The sequence below is a fragment of the Triticum dicoccoides genome, chromosome 7A (assembly GCF_002162155.2).
Source record: "Triticum dicoccoides isolate Atlit2015 ecotype Zavitan chromosome 7A, WEW_v2.0, whole genome shotgun sequence".
Lineage (NCBI taxonomy): Eukaryota > Viridiplantae > Streptophyta > Magnoliopsida > Poales > Poaceae > Triticum > Triticum dicoccoides.
In genome coordinates this window covers 571,018,551-571,032,789 of record NC_041392.1, presented here as the reverse complement: position 1 = coordinate 571,032,789, position 14,239 = coordinate 571,018,551, and positions in this window count along the sequence as shown.

Genomic DNA, 14,239 nt, shown 5'->3' with positions numbered 1-14,239 from the left:
GCAATCCACTCAGTAATATCTCCAACAATGATTATCTGTCGCTATGCAATGCACACGCAGCAGTGTATGGCAGTATCATCAGCAACTGTTGCACACACCGTGTCTGTCCCTGTAAACCCCATCACCAAAGCGCCCCAATAATGCAAACCTTTGGCGAGCCAAAGATCTCCCCCAGATGAACCGAACCGGAGATCGAATATCCAGGATAAAAAAAAAGGCGTAAACCCGGATCGAAACGGCCGATTGCCGCGCTTTCGGCCATCACGAATTATGGGCCAAGGATCGGTGGAGTAAAGGGTCGTCGTTGTTGAGAGCTAAGCTTGGCTTGGGCAGCCAATCAGCCATGATGTTGCGCTGTCTAACACAACTAGCACAGTAGCACTTGGCGGAAACTGATGGATGGCTGAGGCGTCGGAGCTTTTGCTTTCACAGCTGCAATTATTCTCAAAGGCAAATATGGATGGATGGATGGACGGCCAGGTCTCATTCCATGCTTAGTCCTTCTCATTATGAGCTCGATCGCTCCTCCCGTCGTGTTATCTGACCGCAACCTCTCTGCAATCTTCCAAATTAAGCCCCGGGATTTTCCCCACGGATTTTATAGCACGTGGACGTCGGTTTCTAGCACAGAAACACAGATAGAGGATCTTCGCTAGTGAAATTTTCTTCTTCAGCAATACTCCATCCGTTCTAAAATAGATGACACAGCTCTAAAATAGAACAAATTTGATTTTGCATAGTTCAAACATACGGCTTTAACCCATAGTTTTTGGATGAATATGTAAGTACTCTCTTAATAGTGATCTAAATGCTCTTGTATTTTTTACAGAGGGGGTAATTGATTAAAACACTCTACTTTGTTGGTAATACTAATTTTCATGTCGAATCTAATGGAACCATTGATGGAGGAAAACTTGGTGTCTCTTCGCACCAGACTCTTCTTAGCCATAGTTGTCAGCAAGGCAAACAACACCATACTTTCAGACACCTTCTTAATAACATACCGAAGAGAAAACCATCTTGGTCTCTGTATTGCTGAACTTTCTCTTCTTGACAAATTTAGCAAAGGAACGAGGTGCAAGTTGACAACTGAACCTTCCAACAACCTTAGTCACTATTGTTAGAATAAATCCGAGGCACTCCGTCGATCATCCGAGAACCAAGCAATCACACGAGCACAACACCGAGATTTGTTAACGAGGTTCACCGATATGGCTATATCCTCGGGGCTTGACTATGGGCGCTCCTCCCCATGACACCAATACAATACCGCACCCGGTCGCCCTGGACGCCGGCACATGCCGCTGGCTTCCCCTGCGTTCCAGTGCTATTATGTTGGCATTTGTTACATCGTGTGTCTAGCCTCGCTATATATGAGAGGCCTAGGATACAAGTGTCATACTAGGACACGACTCCATATCCTATCTAAACATAATACAACTCAGAGTCCAACTGTAACCTATATTGTACACTATATTCGACACAATTCTAACAACTATACTTTTTTACCGTACACAGTTCCAAGGTCTCTTTCAGGGACAGAATATACGTACTCTCTTTCCTTCTGTTAATTAACCATCTCCCGTTGTAACGATAGTTTTAGAGGATTGGGGAGGTGCTGGATGTTTGACCAGCTAGCACAGCAGAGCACATCTTCAACCACCAGCAAAAACCTGAGCCGCTGCTTTGTTTCTTTCTGCGCGTAGCTTTGGCTGAATTATTGGAACCAAAGCAAAGCAAAGCGATGGCGAGTGAGTGACCGCAGACCATACTTGATGATGGTTCTTGGTGAGCCTGTTGCCCGGCCCTCTACTGTAGCGCAGTCCGGGATTCTGCTTGTCCTTCCCTTGTACGTACTCTGCTTTAATAATTCAAGCGAGGCCGGTCGGGCCGACAGTTGGATAATATATTCGGCCTATCTGAATTGTAGCCTGATCATTAACATTTCCACGGGTCAATTCATATGTATAGAATAGTACTGCCATTGTAGGAGTAGTAGCACAGGTTTTTATAGAACTATTTTCTGCGGGCCCACACGAGCTCATGCTTGCAGAGCTGTGTGCCTTCAGACATTGATATTCTGAGGCAATAATTGGCAAAAGATGAGCTTTTTTATAGGTTATAGTCTAGCCTCTGAACTGACAAAATCTACAGGAATAGGAGTGCTTGCGAGGAGCTAGGCGTGACAAACAGGTGGTTGGAGCGCGCACAAGGATCAAGCGGCGCTGAAAAATACGAGCGTCGACCGTCTTGCTTGTGTTGATACGTACATAGCGGACGTGCCTTGTTCTAGCCGCTCGTCCTCCTTGTCCTTTGCTCCTCGCCAGAATCTTCGGCCCTAGCCTCTTTCTATCCATCTGTGTATCTATCCATCTGATAAAGGCAATGGCATCCTACGTATACTACGGTGTACGTGTAGCGGGCACGTAAAGAGAGCTCGATAGAGATGAGATCAGATGGGATACAGATAGTAGCTAGGGCTCCAAAGCCCGGCCGCTTAGACGACGCAACCCTTGCTTGTCCGACCGCGACGTGTACGAGTCTATACGTGATTAGCGCTAACAAGCGCAAGATTGCTCGAGTCACGACCGACTTAGAAGCGCTAGCAGGTCCAAGATTGCTCGGGTCACGACCGACTCATCGGTTTCCTAGGAGACGAACGCGCTCCTGGCCACGTTCCTGATCCACCTACCGCCCAGATCTGACCACGGGAGCCCGGCCAATTTCCCGCACGAAACCCGGCGGGGCGGGTGATGGAAGCGTGCCGTGCCGCTTGCTTCGGCGGCACAGGCGTACAGCCGTCCAGGCTCCGGAGCGGGGCAATGCACACATGGCGGACGTGCTCCGTGGTTCCTGGATAACGCACGCGAGGGAAAGGGCCGGATTCACGGCGAACAACCGGGAAACTTGTTGAGAAATAAAAACATGTGATCAATTGTATGGGAGGGATACCTCCCAGAAGGTGTCTGTTGGGGAAGAAGTGTCTTCCCAACACATTCCTTCATCATGTATATAAGTGGGTCTCCCACATTGCAATGGAACTAGTAGATCATTTGGACACTTCATGTGTTTTTTTTACTTTCACTTTATAACACGTTATCAGCACTTAGACTCTATCGAGAGCAATTGGCGACACGAAAAGAAACTGTCGAGTGACCGTCCTTCTAAACATCGGCCAGTATGCACGGAGGCGCTCGGCCGTGGCAGCGCTCCTCCAAGGCGGAAGCACGACGCCAGTACGTGAAGGCGTCGATCGCAGAACTACAAGCGGCGGCAACAGCATGTGATGGCAGGGTTGATTGCGCAAGGACATGCAGCGGCAACACCATGAAGCATGCATGCATCCGTACAAGAGATTAATCATGAGAATGTTAATTTCTTTGTCTTCTTATGATTAAGGGATACAAGAATCTGATCCATTTGTTTTCCTGCGAGGATTGCTTGGCTCTTCGCTGAGAGGAAAACTTCATCTAAGCAGCAGTTACGTACGCTCGCGGCAGCCAGCGGAGTCGTCCTGTTGCATTCGCATCCGGCAAGCGAAGGCCTCTGATGCGGATCCATTCAACGGGAACTGCCTGGTTCCACGCACAGATTGGGATTAGTCAATTGATTGCTTAATCAATCATCTTTCAATTATTTTCCCCTGTACATCTACGCACTCACGAGATTTACTTTCATCTGAGCACGTATAGAAGGAGAAAACAAGAAGAAGAATCTCAGACATTGGAATCCATCGATTCCAGGAAGAACGAGAAAAGAGTCATGGCGGTGACGCGCCTGACGGCCACAAGGAATCGACGAAGGTGGCTACGCGTGCAGAACAAGCAGCGCGACATGGGGCGTTGTCGGGCCCGCGCGACGGTATGAATTACGGCGGCGGGAGGCATCATCAGCAAAATGCCTCACGGTCGGCGACCATGAATCTGTCCAAGTGCGGGAGCTTCCATTGCCTCAGGGCGTGATAGCGGCTAAGGCAGTGCCAAGTGCGCACGAAGCCCTCGACTTTGGCCGACGAGGCTCCCTCCGGCGTGGCCTCGACCGCGTGGCACTCGGTTCGCCGTATGGTAAAGCGATCCGGCGCGGCTGAAAATTTCCGAAAGGCAACGGTGGCTATTCCTCTCAGGGAATTGGCAATCGCACAGCAAAAGAAGAGAAGAGATATCCTCTCTTCGGTGATTTTGCAAATCAGCCTTTTTGATTGTATGGAAATCATGGATAAATCCTGACACTTTCGTTAGGATTATCCAACCTGCTACTAAGCTCTCAGGCTTATTGAAATTTGCCCCGAGACTTTACTATTTTCAGCACTCTAACCACATGGTTATTGATATTTGCGTTTTATGCCCGAGGCTTCAGAGCAAATATACATGATAGACCACAGGGTCTTGCTGAACTGCATAATAATTAATTATGCATCATTTTACATCATGTAAAATGACCGTTTGAGGCCCCCAAATCCTCATATATGTTGCACAAGTATGTTTATACTTCTGCATTTATTCGTATTACATGAGTAATACTGTTGCAAAGCAATATATTGATTCCATTATTGGCAACAATATGGAACTTGCTTGCAAATTTGGGAAACATAAGGTAGATAAGCGTATGAAATTGCCTGAATATGTCAAATTTACATTTGTCACAAGGAATCGACTAATGGCATCTACTGCTTAATTGCAGATTATCCAATGTTATTGTGAGGTCTATATCATGTCAGTCTGACATAATGACTACCTTCAATTTTGCACACAACTTATGAATTGCATGATGGCAACGAATCATTTTCGTTCACAACTGCGAGGTCTACACTACCATGTGGTGATTACCTTCAATGTGTTTTTTTAATTAACACAAGGTTGTGAGAAGCTCCATAAGAGTGAGATCTACACTACTTAGTGATTATCTCCATGTGTTCGAAGCAAAAGTGATGGCACAAAACTTATGACATAGCCATTATGAGGCGTACACTGTTGATGCCTACCTTCATGATGTTTTTCCAAATACTTGTCAATTTCATAGCATTTGTCATTGGTTGTGACTATACTGTCAAATACTCCATCAGGAGATGAATCCAAGGCAATGGTGACTATGCTGCATATTATGCTATGAAGAGAATTATGCAAAACATTTGCATATTTTGGTGATTACCTTCCATGCATACACAACTTATGGGACGTCATCATAGCTATGAATTAAGTTTCATGCACAGCTGAGAGGTTCATGCTATTTTATGGTGATTACCTTCATGTGTTATAAATAACATAAGGTTGTGGAGGCTATGATCAATGGGAACTGTCCATAAGAGTGAGGCATCACTAGGTGGTCGGCTACCTCTATGTGTTTTAAGGAAATTAATTAAAGGCTTGTCCCTTTCGAGGCGACTACCTTTAATTTGAAGATCCACACCACACTGTGGTGTTCTTCTGGAAGGCTTGCACTTTGGATCAATAACAATCACCATGACCATGATTATGCTTAGCCATAGCATTTTCATCCTACATAATTTACTAAAGGTAAATTAATACATGAGTATTTCATGCACCATATGCCTGACCTTTTTAAAAGAAAATGCGATGAGATGACATTTGGTGGGAGTAAGTATTTAACATGGGTCATGGACATAAAGATTTTTTCTGACCCGGGGCCTTATTGCCACGGAGACTCCACCTGCAGAAAATGTCATGGCTATTTATAAATAGCTAAGAATATGCATATTTGCATTTATGTACCATCGCAATGGCTCGGTTCTCAACTGAGTATGTAATGGATAATGAACATTCTTTTTTCCCTTTGAGCCTTCATTGAGGCGAGATATATTGTTATAAGCATCACATGAATGATTACTCATTCATTGCCAGGACTTCGGGTCCGTTGAGCCTTATAGTTTTGTTGTCAATAAATCAACACTATGTTGAGATTATGTGATAAGGCGGCTCCAGATGCATATCTGAATATAAGTCCCTATTGTACTTTACGTTCTCCTAGGATGATAAACAGAAATATCATATTTGTTTCAGGTTTGCAATGCCTGAAATTCATGCTAGTGCTCTTAGTACTAAGCAATAGTGGTTAGAGAACCACGGGAGTTGAATGTAAGGTGAAGGAAAAATGACAAGCAGAAATGGAGTCTATATCTCAAAAGGGAATGTGTCATTTAATCTAAATGATCATAATGACAACTTTCAAGTTTGTCAAAGTGGTGGTTGTACGAAATGTTATACCAATGATTACCAATTGATCAAGTATTGGGTTGAATCATACCACCGACTCACTGGAGGCAAATGATTTTAATGGGATAAGTTCGAAGTTCTACTTCAAAAGGAAACAACCAGAAAATATTCTGGCATGGTGGAAGGAGAATGGACTCCTCTATATTGATGATATTCTTGTGGAATGATATTCCAAAGATATTTTGGAGATCTCATGTAGTCTCCTAGTTATCCCTAAATATCATTAGCCTGTAATTGTACTACTACATGTAGTATAAATTGCAACATCTTGTCCCTCGGACATGATAGTTGAGATAATTGAGTGTATGAGTCAGTTCATACTCAATCTTGTTGCATACATAATAATTTTCCCTCCTTTATCATCATGGTATTGGACGATTAGAGAAATTATTGACAATTCTGTTGGCCACAACTTGACAAGTTGCAATATTCCCAACAATCATCAGATTGTTTTATGCACTACATGTGACATTGGGGAATTAATTTTAAGGCACTCTCACCTTAAAATTTGAAATGAGCAGCCAATATTCTTGATTGAATGCAAGAATATGGTTGGATTATTCAACCATTATCTGGGTTATCTTGGTACTTCATGGTGTTCATAGACGCATCTAGAAGATGGTCTTAGGTGTGTATATCCACACATAACCATGCATTTATTGAATTAAGTGCTCAAATTGACGAATTTAGAGCAAATTATCCTAACGTGGGATAATTCCATTGGAATGGAAATGTCGTTGAAGTTGATTCACGGACATTCAATGGTTATATTCAGTATATGGTACATAACCAGAATGGTTTGGCTGGATATCTTATGAAAGAGATTCAATATTGCATAGCCAATGTTGCAGAATTGTGATTTACCGACATTTTGTTGATGGTAACATGCGGTCTCACACTCCGCATATTTGGTCTAAATGAGATCAAATGATACTGCACCCCCTTGCAGTTTGTACGTGGAAATAAGTGAAGTATTTTCCATCTGCGGTAATTCGGTTGTATACCGATATCACCACCCCAGCGTACATCATGGGCCTTCACATATGGTTGGGATCTATGTGAGGAATAACTGTGGTATGTTCGTTAATCCGCAGAATACCTTAACCCTAGCAAGGGAGTTATTTGCAGCCCATACGCTGATTGCTTTTGCAATAAGAACATTTCTGGCATTAGGGGAGATGTGTACCACAAAGAATGCCAGGAAATGGATAAGAAATGTCATAGACATTTTGTCCACGTACTTAAGAATTTGAACTCTATGTTCAGGTTATGAGAAATTTGCAGCATACTACAAATAATCTGCCAAGTATATTTACTGATGACAAAGGTGTCAATATGGTCAAGTACCAGAATGAGTGGAGGTACCTAATAAACCACTCATCTCCCTAGATGAGAGCAAGAGGGGGAGAATTCTGGTCACATGAGATTAAGTTCTCATATGTTTCAGCGGAAACATGTGAGATTGACTCCTTGATCAGTAAATATGATTCAACATCGGGTTGAATGACACCTGAGGGATGCGCGGCATCCAAAGTCCAACACATATGTGCACACATTTTTAGGTGTTGGGAAATTGAAACACCTTGACTCCATTGTTGTGGGAAATCACAAGGAGTTAAGAGGCGTAGTAAGAATTCCACAATGATATTGATTCATGAGAATCGTATATGAGAAAGTCTACATATGTCGGCATAAAATTCTTCTTGAGAATTGCTAGAATCCTTTTGGGCCTTGAACCAAAATCCATGGAAAGTGTTGTCTGCATTTATATTGGTTCAAATGAAAGGAAGCAATTAAGGAAGAGTGGCACTCGCTCATCAAAAGAGCGGTATTTACCATTGTAAAACCTGCTCCTCATATGTATCTTCCAGAGGGAAGAGAAGTGAATTTTTGTTTGGAAACGAAAATAAATGAGGTGATGAGAAAGCGAGGCTTGTAGCACAAGGGTTATTCGCAGAGACCCGACATCAGTTACGATGTAGCATACCTTTTTGGTATAAGTGGAATTATGTTTCAATACTGAATGTTAATGGCAGTACAGATCCATACAGTTGATGTATGTAATGTCAACATACTCCATGGGTCAATTAGTTTGGATGTATATATTGAAGTCATTGAATGACTTGATAGTCTGAATCCAAAGGTAAATCACAACATGCATGTGTGGAACTTCTGAAGTCATTCTATGACTTGAAGTAGTCGGAGATTTGTGTGGTGCAACCGACTAAGTGAGTTATTCCTTGACAAGGATTACTCTCATACTAATGATTGTTGACGTGTATTCATGAAGAAATCCTGGGTTGGATTTTACATCACCTTAATTTGTGGTGTCGATGATCTTATCATCAAAGTCTATATAAGACATGAAATACACACAATCATGTTAAGACGGATATTTGGGTTAAACCAAATTATGCTAAGCTTATGACTTGAGCACATCCCCCTAAGATATCAGTCTTCATATATCCGAAAGTATTGGAGAAGTTCAATATGGATATATTATATCAAAGACACATATGGTCATGTTATACCTAATAGGGGATATAGATCCTTGATACATAGGGGAGATGGTGAAGTGATAGAGGAGCATGAATTGCCATATCTAAATACCATCAAAGCACTCATATATCTTGCAAAATATGTCAGGCCTGACACTATAGTTTTTGGCAATTTATTGAGAGTGCAATTCCCTAAAAGGTATAAGGTTTGTGTAAGGAATATCCTGGGATATATCCAGGGCACGAAGGGTCTTGATCAATTTCATTCAAAAAATCAAGATGGGACCATGGTTTGATATATTGATAGTGGCTAATTATCTGATCCCACAATGACATATCAAAGACTGGGTTTGCTGGAAGAGTACTTTGAAGGAAGTATTCAGAATAGACTCTAAACGAGTCCTTCCAGTGAACATTCTATTTCATTTGAAGCATCGGAAAATGTGGATGACTTCATAGAATGATTGGCCACATGTGAAATCATGTGGAGATTATCATTATCTACCAAGATAATGTCACTTGTATTGCTTATGGGTTATATTTATCCTTGTGAATTACAGAAATGTAAGAGGATAATATGCAAACAGATTATTGTGATATTCACAATATCTCTATTAATGTTTACATTCCAGAACCAGGTTTGTGAAATTGGTATGAGATATTCTTGAGGTTTGCAAAGTTCACGGGGAGTAAAATCCCAAGTTATAACCCGTTGGTGATCCTCAAATCACTCATATTGTACTCTTTTTCCCTTTATGAGTTTTCCATGATGATTTCTCATATAAGGTTTTTAACGAGACAATATAAATACAAGTGCGGATATATGCCATATTGGTTTCTCCTTATTTTTTTCCCACTAGGTTTTAAAGGAGTTTTCGATGGCATATTATTATAAGGTTTCTCCTCAATTTTTCCCACAAGGTTTTTGAAGGAGTTTTCAGTTTGCAATATACATATGACGAATTGATCAAGGGGGAGTGTTGAGAAATAAAAACATGTGATCAATTGTATGGGAGGGATGCCTCCCAGAAGGTGTCTGTTGGGGAAGAGGTGTCTCCCCAACACACCCCTTCACCATGTATATAAGTGAGTCTCCCACATTGCAATAGAACTAGTGGATCATTTAGACACTTCATGTGTCTCTTTTATTTTCACTCTATAACAAAACTCTCGCGGGCGGGCTGGGCGCATGTACACCTGTTGAGTCTTGCGCCGGTGGATCGCCCTCCTCGATCCGCGTCCACGGAGGGTGCCGCCGCGTAGCCGCCGCCCGGGTGCGAGTGCACCGCATGCACCCTCGGCGCGCATGCATTTGGTGTACGGTGACGTACGACGCGTTTCTGGCAAGCGTGCGTTTTCTTTTAGACATACGCGGGGAAGGGCAGATGGATAGAGGTCCGAAGAGATGCGTATCAGCGGTAGAGCACCATCTGGCTTGGATAAATAAGGTGATCTGTTACGTTTCTTTTCGGTGACTGCTACATGGTGTTAAAGGCAGGCGACAGACCTTGGCGTCAAGTTCAAAGGATCCTTCAGTCTTGATTGTATTTTTTTTTCTAAACACGATACAGTTATAGATGCTCACATGCATGTATATACAATAACCTCTATGAATGCACGCACGCACACTATCTCTATGAACATCGCCGAGATACTGAGCCAACAAGATTGACGAAGTCACCACAGACATCTCATATCCACGAAAACACATCCTTTCACTAAACGAACATCGTCGAATAAATTGGAATAAAATCCGGAAAATATGTGCTTAAATCTAGAATTGTAATTTTTTCATCTATCCTTTTGTGTAAATACTAGTGTTCTGGTATCTTTACAGTTTTGTTAGACATATACCTTCATCTCTATTAAACTACACGGAAATCTCTATTAAACTAAAAATGAACGTTATATATCGTATTCCCTTGATTATTATGTAGTCAAAAAATATTTCAAATATAAGCGACATGATATAACGAAAAACCTTTTCTCATGCATGTCGAGTTGATCATTGATGAGGTCCATGCGTGGTGAGGTGTGATGTGTATGTGGGATCAACTAATAACGTAAAACTATTGTCATGCATGTTGTGGTAGACATTTGATGAGGTGGTATGCATGTCTGTTAAGATAATAAAGGTAGTAGAGATGAACTATTCTCTTTTTTGAAATGGCAAGATTCATGCATTCATTAAAAAGAAAAGAGTTGCCTGATTTAGAGAAAATCAAATTACCCAATTAATCATGAAAAATCGGGCGAAAACCATTACAACCCCTGAGCGGCACACACACAAGATAGTCCATGCACACCACCCAAAAGAGGGCCTCATCCAGACAACGCGCATGCCTCGGCATCATCACTCCTTCCCTAGAGGCGTCATCGCCATCCCTAAACCCTGAGCAAACGACTCTGACTTCGCCATAGACGATCGTCGACTCAACCCACATTGTAGAGGTTGTGTGGACTTGTATGAATATCCGCACCAAAACTGAGCCACCTATGATCAGACAGCGCAGCGCCGACTCTGGCGGATAACTACGAAGGACAAAACTAGGCACGGTTGGCGCCACAGACGATCGCCAAATGGGCCACCTACAGCTAGTTATCATACACCACAGGCCCCGCCCCGTAGCTTTGACTTCACAACAACAAACAAACTGAGGCAATCACACGACCACATCAAAGAAGAGCCGGCTACCGCAACTATTGTCGCGTCGCTGACATCACTCCCACCATCATCATTGCCACAGAGGCCAGGGCGCCACAACCGTTGCCATCCACGGTCCTGCTCGCCAATGCCGAACTGCCAAGACATAGCCCATGTGAGCAAATACGACACCAAGGCGCGACCATCATACGATCACACAAATCAAGTGCTTCCCCGGAGAGGCCGAGATGGCCGGATCAACGCGGGAGGGGTGCGGCGCAGCGAAGCAGCGATGCCTCCAAGAAGGCCAAGGACGGCCGCCGCCGCTGGCATCGCTGGTCACAACACAAAGCCGTGACATGGTCTTCTCCCAAGCTCCCGCGCTACCTCAACCGCACATCATCCTACATTGGCGCAGACAAGCCCACCAACCACCATCTGAGCTACACATCGACAAAGTAGAAGCACCAAGATCCACCACAGCCCGCCCCTCACGTAGACCACTAACGGCCAACCACCAGAATGAGGCGCCAAACCATGTGGTCATCTAGATGCAGGGTGAACCATCGTGCCCTGTTGAGCACCATGTCAACAAAGAACACATGAGCACTACCTGAGAACAAGAACCACCATGGTTTCGAACCGCTGACAAGCATCAGAATCGTTGACATGCCCCACGATCACCACCGTGGTTGCCGGAGATCGGATCTGCGGCACCCGCAACCGGAGGCGCCCTTCCTCACCATCCCGGCTCCTCGAGCCATGCACCAGCAGGGGCATACTCATGCTTGTTGGTGTTAGGGTCGAGGCAACATTGGCTTGGCCTAGGGTTCTGGTGGATGAGGGAGATGTGCCCTCGCCATATGCGGCGAGGGGTGGCGCGATGAAGAGACCGTCGGCTGGCGAGGAGGGGACGCCATAATCACTGGCATTGGGATGGCACGCTACAAGAACACCAACTATTGGGGAGGCGAAGCTGACGATGAAGACAATGCGAAAGAGGTGAAGAAGGAGGTGTCTTAGACAATTGGGCAACGGGTTGCCATTTTATTTGTTTAGGGCTCCTCACCGGACAAAAGTGGAAGGAACTAATGAAAAACCCTGCATCGTGCTCGTGTGGCCCTTTTATTTCCTGGGGTAGGAAGCAGAGAGGGGACCCTTGAAAATAGGGCACACGTTCATTGTGTAATGCTCAATGCGCCACATACCGTTGCCATCAATCACACATGAACCGAGATGACTCCTTGGCTTTTGTGAATATTGGCGCCTCCATTCCCACAGAAGCACGGCGATGGCCCCACTTCTCCAAAGCGATGCCCATTGGGAAGGCACATTAAGGATTTGACCCTCCCACCAGCAGGTGGCCTCCTCTTCATTTAGTCCACAAAGTTAATGAAAGGGTCGGGGCTGTTCTCGGCTTAACTGGAACCAGTGTGTGTCGAGCACGCCATGTGGACCAGACAAAGGCGCGTCAAAATATCATGCACAATAAAAAAGGAGCCACGGGAAAATGGCATTTAATGAAGCTGTACAAATGGTAGGACGCCGCAGGCCTACATGTAGTAGGCAGTAAAAAATGCCATCCTGGAGGTGGTGCATCTTCCCCCGTGTGGTAAGGTGCGCAACCTATAAAATGGATGATTATGACAACATAGGATATCTCTTTGACCAGCAGGCAACTTCCAACAATGAGACACTGCCTAAAGTGACCCACCAAAGCGTAATGATGGTAAAGGGTACTCGAGTGCCTAGCGCACCTACGCGTAATAGGCGGTAAGCTTCCTGGCAGCAACCCGCTTACTCAAGGTGTTCACTTGGGCTCCAACCCACATGTTTTGTGTGCGTTCACACGAGTAGGAACGACCACTCTTATACCCCCAGCACTGTACAAGGGGAGGACCGCGACCATCTAAAGACAACTCCTCCCATATCCAGAGAAAAGTAACACTCAGAGGAGTGGGAAAAAGAGAATGCTAGGGCTGATAGGACTAGCCACATATTATGCCTCGAGCATTACCAAAGCTCTTGCGAGCATACCCCAAGCTCGCTCGAGCATATGTAAACACCACCATATCATACACATCAATCAACCAAGAGCAAGAGTAGCGTATTACGCCATACTGCAACATGAACCTATATAAATCTTTGTGTCCCATGGTCTTTGGTAGCTAGATGAAGATTGGTGTTTTAGCCCTTGTCCAAACAAAAATACATGGCATCCTTGACCCCCGATGTCTTGAGTTGACATTCCGACAATAATGTTATTTCCTCTTTTCTTCTAGTCACCTCTCTCACACTTCCGTTATTCCTGATGTCGACTTTCCGCCCCTTCTCCATCCCTCTCCATCACCATACACTCTTGTTCCTTACTCTAGCGGCAACCATGTCGAGCTCCTCAATGGTACTGCACATTGTAGTCAGATCCACACATCGGCGAGTATATGATACGTCTCCGTCGTATCTACTTTTCCAAACTCTTTTGCCCTTGTTTTGGACTCTAACTTGTATGATTTGAATGGAACTAACCCGGACTGACGCTGTTTTCAACAGAATTGCCATGATGTTGTTTTATGTGCAGAAAACAAATTTTCTCGGAATGACCTGAAACTCCACGGAACATCTTAGAAAAAATAATAATAAATCCTCACCAAAGATGAAGACCAGGGGGCCCACACCCTTTCCACGAGGGTGGGGGGCGCCCCCCTAGGGCGTGCCCCCTACCTCGTGGGCCCCCTGGATGCCCTCTGACGCCAACTCCAACTCTATATATTTGCTTTCAGAGAGAAAAAAGGAGGAGAAGAAATCATCGCGTTTTACAATACGGAGCCGCCGCCAAGCCCTAAAACCTCTCGGGAGGGCTGATCTGG